The sequence below is a fragment of the Diplotaxodon limnothrissa genome, linkage group LG3, assembly GCF_057381915.1.
Source record: "Diplotaxodon limnothrissa isolate DT_005_m linkage group LG3, D_limnothrissa_male_GT1.1, whole genome shotgun sequence".
Classification (NCBI taxonomy): domain Eukaryota; kingdom Metazoa; phylum Chordata; class Actinopteri; order Cichliformes; family Cichlidae; genus Diplotaxodon; species Diplotaxodon limnothrissa.
Window position 1 is genome coordinate 21,434,630 of NC_140598.1, and position 14,052 is coordinate 21,448,681.

At 38.2% G+C, this 14,052-nt stretch overlaps 1 pseudogene; it reads left to right on the plus strand.

The window, feature by feature from the left end:
• Window positions 1-8,886: 8,886 nt before the first annotated feature.
• LOC146634897 (G2/M phase-specific E3 ubiquitin-protein ligase-like) lies at window positions 8,887-13,230 on the plus strand (annotated as a pseudogene).
• The last annotated feature ends 822 nt before the right edge of the window (window positions 13,231-14,052 follow it).

Here is a 14,052-nt window from a genome sequence, read left to right on the forward strand (position 1 = left end):
TGAAGACATTTCACCTCTCATCCGAAAAGCTTCTTACAGTTCTAAAGTCAAATGGGGGAGAGTCCCAGATTTAAGTCCTAAGGGAGTGTCCCCCAAGGGGGTCACAGAAAAGAAGATTAGACACCAACTGTCTGCCATCTATAATCCAGTTTTGAGATCCTTTCCCAGATGCCTTAACGCCCACTCTCATCCTTGGCCTTTTGACCTCAGGAAATTACAGCATAGGGTGGGGCTAGGTTTTGACAGCGGCTTCACCTTGGCTGATTGTGACCTACACCCATTTTCACACCTTGGCTCGTGCGATTAGGTAGAGGATCAATAGGGGGTTCTCGACCCCCTTGGGGGACCCTCCCCTATGACTTTAATTGGGGACTCTCCATCATTTGACCCTAGAACTGAAGAACCTTCTCGGATAAGATGTGAAACGTCTTCAAGCAACTCAAAGAAGTCCAGATGCTTTGCATTCCAAGCTCTTCAGACCATGTATCAGCATTAAACATTAAAAACTAGTAGTTCAATAGCTACCATAGAAATAGCTGCAAACAGTCATTCAAAAAATCTAAATTTAATGATTTTAAAAAACCAACATAATTGAAAATTAATGCAGGTATTGTGGTATTAGGAGGTAAAGAATTTCTCCCGGTGCTTGCGGTTGATGTGTTAATAAATACATTTTTTAAAAATGTGCATGTAATTTGATTACCCAAATGACATCAGTCTGTCTCAATGTGTTTATAGGATATATTTGAAATGTTTAAGATATTAATATTACTGACCTGAGAGCAGCAGGATGACCAGTAAACAGGTTTCTTCCATTCTCTGCTTATGTATAACAGATATAATCATGATTATTATTGTACCATATTTATTACCAAAGATGTTTATTTAAGATTTCTTATCTGCAGTCTAAGTTTCTTAGTATATTTAATTTAATTTCTTTATTTAGGACAGTGCATGTTAATGAACATAAATGTAAAAAATTACATGAATGTAAACATACCAGATTAGAGCCAAGGGCTAATTTCCATCTGTTGTCCATAAACATAAAAAATAGACATAATTCATAAAAAAAATCATAATTCATTCATAATAAAAACTCCATCACCAAACTCACACATACACACCATTCTGTTCCCAAATAAAACATTAAAACTATACTTATACATGATCACATCCTTGATTTGTCCATAACCAGTTTTTAACCTGTGCCTTAAACACAGTTTATATGCATGTCCAAAAACATTATATCCAATACTTTTTAAACATGTAAAATCTGTCGTGTCTTTAAAATGGTTTAAATGATCATTTCTAAGTTTTAGAATAATGTTTAGAATATAAAATACACAATAATATAATTTTATAATTAATGATGCATAACTTACCTGACAGCTTATCTTTGCATCTGTGGACTGAAGTTGGCTCTTAAGAAGGTCTGTATTTGGTCTTTTCATATATTTTACTGTCAAATGAGGAAACCAGAAGGGAGTGACCTCTCTGTAGAAACATACATTTACCTAAACTATTATTGTATGTTCTGAGGTCTGATCAAAGGCAAAACCAGTTTACTGATTATCACCTTACCTCTCTAATTGGAGATGAAAATGTTTCAGTTTAAAGCTTCAAACTGAATACTGTACATGTAAATGTTTGATATCTTCAAGTAGGCGTATCTGTAATTTTCAAAAAGGTAACAAGTGGACTTGCAGATATTTTCTATAAAACCTGTGGGGCAACAGGCTTTGTGAGTCAAAACAGTCATCAAATGTTTTTGCAGTGGCACCTCAGTGATTAAAGAAACACACGCAAGGTTACGCTAAAATGATTCTGCTTCACCAACATGCAAACCATTAGGAAAATCAAGCTGTTAAATATGAAAAAAAGCAAATAAGCTCAGACGTCATTCTCGGAACAGACATAGTTGTTAGGAGGAACAAGTGAGGAAGGATTATGTTAGTCTTCCTTGGTCTCTTGTGTTCTGGGGGCCTCTGGATGTCTGGAGTTTTGATCTCCTCCATACCTGCTTCATGCCCTGGAGGACGGGCCAGTGGCCCCCCCCCCCCCCCCCACACCCTCTAGCAGATCATTACATGAAGGAACCTTTTAAAAAAACAAGCGCGTCCATGCTCACAGGTGTGCACACGGGTGATCACACCCACAAACTACACCCCTTTTGGCTCCTACCTCAAAGCACACTGTGTGCTGTTGATCTTATGTGCTGCACAATAATGTTTAATATTTAGTGTTTACTGTCATATTCCCATATATCATTGTGATGTTGTTTATTCTATTACTCTTGTTCTCTTCTGCTTGTTTTCTTTTTTCTTTCTCAACAGGTGATCCAGGTGATCGATAGATGCATTTTCTTTTTTTTCTTTTCTGCCCATTCTGTTGGTTTTTGTTTTTTGCCCTTCTCCCCCGTCTCTCTTCTCAGCTGTTTCTCTTTCTTTCTCCCCTTCTTTCCCCCAGTCAAGTCTGTCCCGTATTCAGCAAGTGAAAATAAAATAAACAATAAAAGGTGAATCAAATGGACCATTACGGCAAGGCTGGGATGGTCAATTTGGTAAAGTAAATCCGTTGGGCATCTTTCTTTGCCTTTAGACAATAATTCTGATGCAAAAGAGCCAAACGGGACAGGCCAAAAGAAAAAAAAAGGATTATGGAGTCTGTGTCTCCATGATTCAGTTTGTTAGTGAACCTAAGGGATGGGAATGCTTAGGCCTCTAAATCCTAACCAGTCGCTGGCTTTAGACAGGAAACAACATCTGTAAAACCTGAAAAACTGAAAGCAGCAACTCTGTGCTTTTCAGTAAGATTTGGGTTATTTCAGAAATCCAAGGCATAGTGTCACAGGAGAAGATGAAAGTCAGACAGAGAGTCAAAACACAACAACATGTAGCTTTGTAGTTCACTACCAAAACTTATTATAGTGGTATTTTTGGCCATGTGACCATACCCGTTTCTTTAAAACCAGGAATTCTGTAAATGACGTGCCTCAATGCTTAAAGAAACATAAGCAAAGTTACACAAAGATGATTCTGCTTCACCAGCATGCAAACCATTAGGAAAATCAAGCTGTTGAATAGGGAAAAAAGCAAATAAGTTCAGGCATGGTTCTCCATGATTCAGGGCACTGTACAGGTTGTTAATAAATCTCAGGGATGGGAATGCTTAAGCCTCTAAATCCTAACCAGTCGCTGGCTTTAGACAGGAATCATCCAACTGTCTTTAAACGTCTGTAACACCTGAAAAAATTTCAATGGTTTCTGAAAGCAGCGACTCTGTGCTTTTCAATGAGATTAGGGTCATCTCAGAAATCCCAGGCACAGTGTGACAGCAGCTCCACAAAGCTGAAAGTTTAGAGGAAAGATAGTCAATGAGTCTGACGCAGCTTACATAAAGCTGGCATTTTATTGGACACTTGGTTGTTTTAGTAGGGTTTTTTGTTCTTTTGTTTTGTTGTTTTCTGTATTATTTGCCAAGATTTGGATGTGGCCATAATGGCCCTAATAATACTGAAGTCTTTGAAAATGAGAGCACGGTCACTTTCCAAGCAAAAACCTTGGCCTGTGAACACAGTTCCTAAATCCCAGCAGACAAGACAGGATAGGAGAAATTTAAAAGTTTTCTTTTGTTGTTTTCAAAGCTAAAAATAACCCGAATAAAACTACAATGTTTAATGTTGAGCAAACCAATGTGGAAAATGACTTTAATAGATGTGTACACTGTTTCTACCACTGAAAACCAGCAAGAAAGGACAGAGGTAGACTTTGGTCAGATCTACTGTGCATTATCATTAATAATTTTCCTATAATACATGTAGAGTTATGTGTGTGCTGTTAAGTACCAACACTTCACCAAGTTCTTTGGATTCCTCAGAGGCATCCAATGGAAGACAAAACACTGCTCAGTAGATCATTTCACACTTTTATTCTCTTTCACATTACTTCTAGAAGGGAGGTGCGTCCTGCATGACACGCTGTCGCGGATCTCAAAATGGCGATGTGCCCCTGACAGTTTTATTACCAGCTCTCTCATTCCAGTCTAAACAACAGTGTCTCAGTAACTTTCCACTAGAGATGGTCCCTCTTATCTACATTTTCCCAGGCAAACATGAGCGAGAGTCTGCAGCTTTCTACTCCCCAAGGACACATGGTCTCATGCCTTTATTTTTCAGGGCTGTGTCCACTTAATACTACACTATATGACTTTATAACACTTATTAATAAAAAAAAAGCATTATTAAGGCACTGCAAATTATTTAATCCCAACACCAGTCAGATCAGCCCAGATATGCAGCTTCTGGCCTGCAGTCTAGTCACAGCAGCAGATTCCTGTATTCAGAGACAAACTGGGAGTGAACTGGTCTGAGAGTGGACACCAGTATAAAAACTGTCTGATCCACTGCTCACACCGGAAACATGACAGGAAAAGGTCAATGTGTGCCCGAGAGTCTGTGAGATGACACTGATTAATCGAAAACAGTCAGAGAGGCATGAAGCTGCTCAGTCTCTGATGGATCCTTCTCTGTGAATGTTAGAAAGAACTTCAGAAAAACTGATTGTATAGATGTGTGGAATGAGGCATGTTGAGCTCAGGTAGAGCAGAAAAGATGCTGCATACAGACCATCTATTTGGAATTTAGTTTTTACAGTGTAAACAAGTGGAAGTTAAAAGACAAAAAATGCATAAAATAAATATGTTCATGTGCGAATAAAGATAAATGTGTTAGAAACATAAACATATAAATAAATATCCATGCAGTGACACATGATACACAGTAATATGAGTCTGAATGCAGCCTGTCCTGTACAGATATGTGTTCTGGTGTAACAACAGATTTCTCCACATGCAGGTCAATGCAATAGTGAACCATATATTTGTTTTGAATTTGAATATTTCATCTTAAAACTATAAAGGAGGTCCATTTTTGGTGTTTATGAGGACGCCACCCTGAACCTTAGTCGTAAGCAACTGGATATTATTGCTTTCACTTCATTGCTGGCACGGCGTCGAATTTTGCTGTCTTGGAAAGCTCCTCACCCTCCAGCCCGATCACGTTGGCTGGAAGATGTTATGTTCTTTTTAAAAATGGAGAAAATAAAATTTAGACTCAGAGGAAATGTTAATAAGTTCTCACAGATGTGGCAGCCTTTTATCACTTACTTTAACTCGTTGAAAACACTTACAATAGACTAAACTTTTGTACCACAGGGTTCCCTTCTGTTATGGTTTTGGGAGGGAGTTGATTTTTTTTTTTTTTATTATTATTATTATTATTTTTTTTATGTTTTCTGTGCGTGGGTTGTTGTTTTTGTTTTGTTTTTTGTTTTTCTTCCTTTTTTTCTGTTTCATTGTTATCATCCGAATTTCAATGGCCTAATTTGTTTTGATATATGTCTTTATATGGGTTGATACTTGCTGTATTGGGCCTGATATGTTAAATTACATGTGCAAAACTTTATAAATAAAGAGGGGGAAAAAAAACTATAAAGGAGGAAATGTAGTGACATCAGAGCACATCCTTGCACTATATCCTGGGTTATAATGACTTCATGAGTAATTGAGTGATACTTCACATGGACATCTACACTATTCTCCAACCTCTATATCTGTGACATTGTTGAAGGACTGTGGCTGTGATGCACTAGAGCTACGTGGATAATACAGATATAGCATCTCTGAAGCAGTTACAGGTGTATCGTTTATGACTTCTCATGTCCGTATGGAGTTTGTTTTATACTCTTTAATGTTGCTGCTCTCCATCAGCGACCTGTTCTTCCCTCCTACAGCCACTATCAGCACTTTATGTCCATCACTGGTAACTCACTGGTGTGGTCTCATCCTTTCTGTTTGGTCTCCTTTCTCTGTCACTCACAGTCACCTAACATCCCAGAAAGTTCCACGCACCATGAAATATTCCCAAATGCAATGTTAAGATTACTATAGGGACATTGTTGCCTCAGTTCATGTGTTGTTGGCTTCTTGCTCTCCTTCTTTATCGTTTCTTTCCCTGCTGTCCTGCACGTCCCACCGCTCACGCCTCCTTCACGGTCTCTGTCATCGCCATCGACCGTCTCAGTGTCACCATTACCCTGGATGCTGAACCCCTTATGGCTGGCCCTTAGCCTTTCACTGCTGTGGGACGCAGATCATGTTAAGCAGTGGTCCAAATGCTGAGACATGGAGACAAATCTAAATCTAGGTGTTTATTAAGGCTGATCGATAACCATAAAAAACAAACTGTAAATGGACAGTAAGACTTGAATTTTAGATTGAAATGTGTGGTCAAAGGTTTAAATCATGAGCTAAAAAGGTGGATAAGTTCAGAGTTTAAATGTTCAGTGGGTCTGAGGTCTGGTGACCGTGGAGAACAGTAAGCACAGTTAGTCTTCAGGTGGGTCTTCAAAGCTTTGAGGTGTGTGTGATCATCATCTGCAGCTTTGATCCACTGTGCTGTTGCTCTCTCTGCTTACATTCACATATAGGTGCTCAGGACAAACAAGGCAGGCAGTGCAGACATGACGTCAGATCTATCAAAGTGAAGGCCGTCTCTCTGATGATGTCACAGAGCAGAGTCGTTCTGTCCAATAAAGGATCTCAGATCAGCTGCTGCCATCTTGTGGCCACAGTTGGTTACTGTCTCTGAAAGTTGTCTCATGTTTCCTGTTGTCCTGTTAACAAAGGCTGGAGCTCATCATGCTGAGAGGGCAGCAGCATTTTGTGGCTCTTCACACATGTTCATTATATTCTGATGATCCTGGATGGAGACAAACTACAGATAAGTGTGTTCAGCCCAACTAGTTTATCTCATTACAGCAGTTTGATGTTTCCCTTTGAATCCCCCTGAAGATCCTGACAGTGAAGCACGTACATAATACTCCAGCCTTTCAACTCTGAGCTTATTTAGTTCTATTAATACACTGAAATCTCATTTGTGTCATGAAGAAAGTCTTTAAGTCTTGAATTAGGTTTTGGTTTTTTGGTTTAATTTAGCCACAGTCACGATGTCTCTGATAAGTACGGTGGCCCTGAGAGGCCAAACGGACTGCAACTTCAGAAAACACTTGCAAAAAGAAAAATGCTGCAAAAAGGAAAACGCTGCAAAAAGAAAGACGCTGCACTGCAACTTCAAGAAAAACGCTGCACTGCAAAAAGAAAAATGCTACAAAAAGAAAGACGCTGCACTGCAACTTCAAGAAAAACGCTGCACTGCAAAAAGAAAAATGCTACAAAAAGAAAGACGCTGCACTGCAACTTCAAGAAAAACGCTGCACTGCAAAAAGAAAAACGCTACAAAAAGAAAAACGCTGCAAAAAGAAAAGCGCTGCAAAAGCACACAAAGCACAACGGAAATAGGAAAAAAGACAACGGAAATGTTCCTGGGGAGACAATATCCCGACGGACCGGTTGCACGAACCAAAACATGCTAACCAGTGCGCTAGGATTGGGACACACTTCAAAGAAGTGGAGGAGAGGTAAATGTGTTGTAATCTCATGATTCTAATAATACTACAGATAAATAGGTGGTATTCAGAATACAGTTTTTTTGTTGAAATAAATAGATTACACATCATTATTTTCCTATTTCGTATGTTAGGCTATGCCCTCTCTATTTTTTGTTAATTCCACTCTGGTGGAAACCCAAACAAAACAAGCATTAAGAGGCTCTAATGCCTGTGTCTCAGTTTCGCGGCTCATGTCACCTCTACTTGCGGCAGTATAATGACATGACAAAATATTTTCAATAATTATTGTTCAAAAAATTATTTAATATGAAGGCAATAGGCAGAGTATTACAGGCATAGCGATAAAGGATGTGCCCTCGTGTAGTCCGTGCTGCAGGGAGAATGGACTGCCATACACGTGAAGTTTCTGTGAGCCAGGGAGTGAGGAAAAGGAAAGTGGAAAAGTATGAGTTCTCACCTAGCAGAAAAGGGAGATGGAAGCATGTAAATATAATAATAACCACTGCAGCCAAAAACAGTGCCTGACGAGTCCAGATGTAAGTACACTGTTTAGACTCGACTGTACACTGTGTTTGTGTTTTCCTCCGAAACAATAAGTTCGGTTGGAGCAGCCTTTCAATGCCTCTCTCTGTCTCTCGCTAGCAAAGTTGACCAAAACTGTAAAGCTAGTTCCAGGTGCGAGCCAGACACTGAACCCCACGTATTAGCCAAAGGTCCCTTTACAACAGTTCGGAGCTGTGGACTGTATATATATATATATATATATATATATATATATATATACAGGCAAGGCATACATGGAACGCCATAACCAAGTGGCCGGCATAGTGTACAGGAACATCTGTGCCGAGTATAACCTGGAAGTCCCGAGGTCAAAATGGGAGATGCCCCCAAGGGTGGTGGAGAATGACCGAGCTAAGATCCTGTGGGACTTCCAGATACAGACGGACAAAATGGTGGTGGCTAACCAACCGGACATAGTGGTGGTAGACAAACAGAAGAAGACGGCCGTAGTGATCGATGTAGCGGTTCCGAATGACAGCAATATCAGGAAGAAGGAACACGAGAAGCTGGAGAAATACCAAGGGCTCAGAGAAGAGCTCGAGAGGATGTGGAGGGTGAAGGTAACGGTGGTCCCCGTGGTAATCGGAGCACTAGGTGCGGTGACTCCCAAGCTAGGCGAGTGGCTCCAGCAGATCCCGGGAACAACATCGGAGATCTCTGTCCAGAAGAGCGCAGTCCTGGGAACAGCTAAGATACTGCGCAGGACCCTCAAGCTCCCAGGCCTCTGGTAGAGGACCCGAGCTTGAAGGATAAACCGCCCGCAGGGGCGTGCTGGGTGTTTTGTGTTTTTATATATATTTGACTGTTTTGTAAAATTAATTGCTAAAATCATACAACTCATGTTTTTCAGGTTATGATGTATTGTCCATTCTGTGGATTCCAGTTTGAGAACTTGACAAAATTTTGCTGTTCCTGTGGAAAAGACATAAGTTTTGTACCAGCTAAAGATGCTTCCACAGAACAAGAACACTCAAGAGGTATTTTTTTCTGAACTTCCTGCTATTGTAACTCGTTCTATACGGAAAAAAGTTAAAAGGGCAAGATTTGTTCAGGTGTTTGTAATTTACAGATAGTGTCATAAATGAAAAAAAAAGGAAAACTATAGACATCAGGTGTCATGTGACTAATAAATCTGCATTTCTGAAAGCATAGACATTTTTCTGCTGGATGTGACTGTGGGGAAGAGGTAGATTTTTTTGTGCATTATGTTCATATGTTTTGTGAATAATGACTTTTTCATGTTTGCTTTTGAATTATAAACAACGATAGACCAATAAAGAGTCTCTCTGTCTTTCACCCTTTTTTCCTGTTCAGCCAAGACAGTTGTTCAGCAGTTCTTCAAGTACCGTGAAGGTAAAGAGGCAGAAAGGAGGATGTTCTCAAAATCCAAAAAGAAATCAAAGAAAACAGTGAAGGTATAAATACAAAGTTTTTTAAATGTTAATCTGTTGTCTGACAATACTTTTCTAATATGTGACCACTTTTTTTTCCTAAAATGTAATCTAGATTTCTGTTGGGATCATGAACAAAAAGAGGACTGGCATGAGACCCATAAGAGGGAAATCACTACCATTACATGTTGACCCAAGCTGGTCATCTGAGAGGCTGTTGGGTGCTGCCATTAAAAAATTGAAAGCTTTCAACCAAGATATGAAAGATGTAGAATACATCCTGCTCTACCCTGATGGCTCTCAAATAAAAAATATTCCAGGAACTGACACACCCTTTACGATTGAACTCTACAAAGAGGCCGTTGGCAAGCCTTACCAAAGAATTACACTATTTGTCTGCACACTTGAGGACTTTTTGTCAGAATGTGAGTTAAATAGAATTGCCATTAATTCTTTTTTATACTCATATTGTTAAAGAATCTTGTGATTACTGTGTTGAAGATTTTAACCAAAGTATTTCATACGTTCCCACAGATGTTAGTGTTTCAGAAGTTGAGGAGGATGATGAAGTTGTCGTTAGGGTACCACCCGTTACGTCACCCCTCTCTGACACAGTGGTATGTAAATCTCAAGGATTCATTAGTTCGAGATGTTAGTGCTCTCAGTTCGGGCAAAATGCATTCAATGTCTGGATATAAGACTAATATCATTCTATCGTTGTGCATATATAGTGGTAAGGATCTGAGCAGCCATAATCAACGAGTTTGGTGTTTGATGATTTTATCTGACAGCTTTGGTCAAGTCCAGAAAGCAGTACACCAGAGCCTATACGTCGGTAAGTTGGCTACCTTCTAGCACATTGATCTGGCCTCTGTGGCAGGTATATAAACATCTAACGTTCTTAACACTTTAATGTAAGCATTTGATGGCCACAAAAGCATGTTATGTTTTATAACATTTTCTTTTTATCATTTGATCTATATTTTATAGGTCAACTTCAATATCCCAAACATCTGATGTGCAAGTACATAATACTCTTTTGTATAACAATGTTGCATATTTAATTGTTAAGTTTCATTTGCATGCCATTACATCTGCAGTTGTTATGGTATTGTGTTGTGTTTGTGTTTATGCTGAAGGTTCGGTGTGGTACAGAATCTCAAATGGCATCCACATCAGGAGAACATACTACAAGTTACAAGTTAGTCTTAAGTTATAAAATTACATGATTTCCCCTAGGGATCAATGAAGTATTATGATTCAGATTGTGATTCTAAAATTTAAAAAATATGAAATGATATATCTTGTAAATAATTATAAAGTAATAAGCTCAGTGAAACAGTTTTTTGTTGTTGTTGTTGTTGTTTTTTAATTATAGAGGTTCTCTATCTAATCCATAACTTGAGCAAATTCAGTCACGGTGAAGTACTTCAGACCCAACCCAGCCAAATGTAGAGCCAGAATTACTATTACATAAAATATATTTTAATCTTCTGTTTTTACTCTCCTTTGACAGTATCTATACCAATATCTATGCACCTGTCGTTATTGACAGCAGTTCTTCAGATGCTGAGGGAGAGGAGTTGCAAAAGGAAAACTGGTAACTTTCATATCTCGAATAAGTATAATAAACCCATAGATTGTGACTTGCAGTTAACCTATTTATCAAATATTTTTTTACTAAAAATAGTGCTGGGTACTGCTGCTATTTTTGATCCTAACCTTTTACAGGAGCAAACATAGCTTAACTTTTCCTGTGAAGTTATTCTGCTGATGATTGTATTCAGAAAAAAAAGATTCTTAAAATTATTTGGTTGCTGATGATTGTTCTTCAGATTACTATTTTGCTTTTTAAAATTAATTAACAGAAAAAGGCCAATTGATAAAGCAAGAAAAATTACTTAAAAGATATTAAACAAAAAAAAAATACATAAAGTGTAAATAGTGTAAATATTTTGTTGCTTTTCACTGACTCATTCTACAGTGATGAACCTGATGGATTGACGGCTGCAGATGTCATCTCAAATCTGGCTCTGAAGATCAACAAAACCTCCTGTAGCAGATTCAACATTAACCGAGCCAATGTCTGGGATGGTGCCTACCGAGGCTTCAGAAGGTCTTCATATAGTCCCAACTCTGGCATGATGGTGAAATTCTCTGATGATGTGGGGCTGGCTGAAGAGGCAATAGACACAGGTGGGCCTACTCGAGAATTTCTCACACTTTTGATGGAAGCCATAAGGACGAGAAGAATATTCGAAGGAAAAGACTATGCCAAATATCTCACATGAAGGTATTTATTTTTTTCACATTTTTTTCCATGGTCAAAATTACTTTATTATAATGAATTGTCTTTATCTTTAGCTGCAGATGAAAATGAATATTTCTACGTTGGAAGAATGATTGCAGTTTCCATTGTCCATGGTGGTCCAGGGCCATGTTGTATATCTCCAAACTTCTTTATGTACCTTGTTGGAAAAGACAAGACATTCGAGGCACCAATTGATGATATACCAGATGAAGAAATCAAGAAGGCTCTACTAGAGGTAAATTTATGATGTTATGATTATGACAAACACCAATAAATGCAAATTTTTAGTTTTAGTTATCCACTTAACATACGCTTGGTAACTAACTGATGCCTGAAATGATTACGGATTCTGTAATCCAAGACTGTGTTACATCGCACATTAATAGACAGCATGCGAAGGATGTCACTTGTGCATGTGTATGTGTGTGTAATATATATTTTTCTCTTTAGATAAAGAATGCAGCATCTCTAAGTGAGCTCCGAGTAATCTCAGAAAAACACTCAAGCATGCTCCAGACAGCAGGATGCTGTCGATTCATGAGGACACTGGAGGATAAGAAGAAGGTAGTAGCGGATTACATTCAGTGGTACTTCATCTACCGAAACCATCTTTCCATCCAAAGGTATAGAATTCAGACTATTATGTGCCCATTTTACAAAATCTTTTCAGAAGAATAAATTGTTACTTTTTTTTATTCCTGTGAAATTTAAAGGACGGAAAAAACATATTCTAAATGCAAGACCTTTTTCAGGAGGACTTTTTTTTTGTAGCAGGATGAGTGTCTTAGCTAGATAAGAATGTTGGTTACTTTCGTAACACAGTAGTTTCCGATGTGAAGTTTTGCTTTCTTGCACAAATAACATTAAACATTTTATTAAAAATTAGACTGTTTTCTAGTTTCAGAAAGGGTCTAGCAACACTGGATTTTCTAAACGCCCTGGAACAGCATCCTTCACTCTTCTTCTCATTCATGTGCTACACTGAGACCAGGCTGACAGCTGATCTTCTTGAGAACATCTTCCATGTGCAATTTGGTCCACCTGGCAGCTCTAGGCGTCAAGAGGAGACAAGAGTACTGAGCTACTGGCAAGACTATCTGCTTTCTGTAGAAGGTATTAAATTTGGTTGAAAATGTTGAAATGAGTACATTTATGTCAGCAAAGTGTAATGGCCCCTTTTTCCTGTTTATTATCATTAGAAATAACTTTTATTCTCTTTACATTTTCAGAGAGAAATGGAAGTCTGTCTCTTGAAGACATCCTTATGTTTGCAACTGGACTGAGAGAAATTCCTCCTGCAGCAATTCAGCCAAAGCCACAACTTCTTTTCCAGACCACTTCACGCTTCCCTGTAGCAGATGTCTGTGCAAATACTATCAAAATCCCAGTGTTACACAGTTATGAGGACTTCCAAGAAGCCATGGATTATGGCATCCAGAACTCTCCTGGGTTTGGGCTTCCCTAAGGTCCAAGTCCTTTTGCTTTTAAGCCACATTTATGGTTTTAGCAAACATTTGAAGTTTGTGATTTTAAAATCTGAAAATTTTTGTTTCTAATAATTTCTGTAAATCACATAAAGTTTAATGCATCGCAGAAAGTTCAATCAGGTTTTGGAATTTCAAAAGCATAGTATCATAGTGGGACAATTGAACAAGTTTGGCAATTTCTTAACACAGTGAAATATGTCTATGTAACAAAATAAAACATTTCTGAAGTATTCTAATGTACTGAGACACGCTAGTATAATAACACAGGGAAAAAAATCTGATAAATTCAGTTAAAAGGCTTTATTTAATCAAACACTTCTGTGTTTGATTACATTTTTTTGTAAGATATGCAAGTTGTTCTTGGAGTTAGAAAAAGAAAAACCCACATAAATACAGGTCTCGCTGAATGCTTTTGTAAACCTTTGTTTGTAAAACAGATCTCCAAATTAATCAATGTGTTTGTTACAACACCTAAATAAAAGGAACAAGTTATTTTGTACAGTATGGTCTTTTGATTTCTTCAGGTAGAAAGCGTACACACTGAAAAGTTGACGGTAGTGAAACTATTTATATAAAAACTATGGTACTATTTTTTTCAATACTCATTAAAGTTGGTTTGTGACAATTAGTGTCAGTGGTAATTGTACTCACATCTAGCAGATGATTTTACATTGACTTCTAAAGTCCAGTCATATTTTTGAGTGTTATATAATTTTCAACTGCAGTAGTCCAGTTGACTGGTCGAGGGAGCTCACTCTGTCTTTCCAAGTTTGTGAAATGAACCTGGAGATTGTCGTCCCCACATAGACTGTACTGAGCAGGTAGAATGTCAT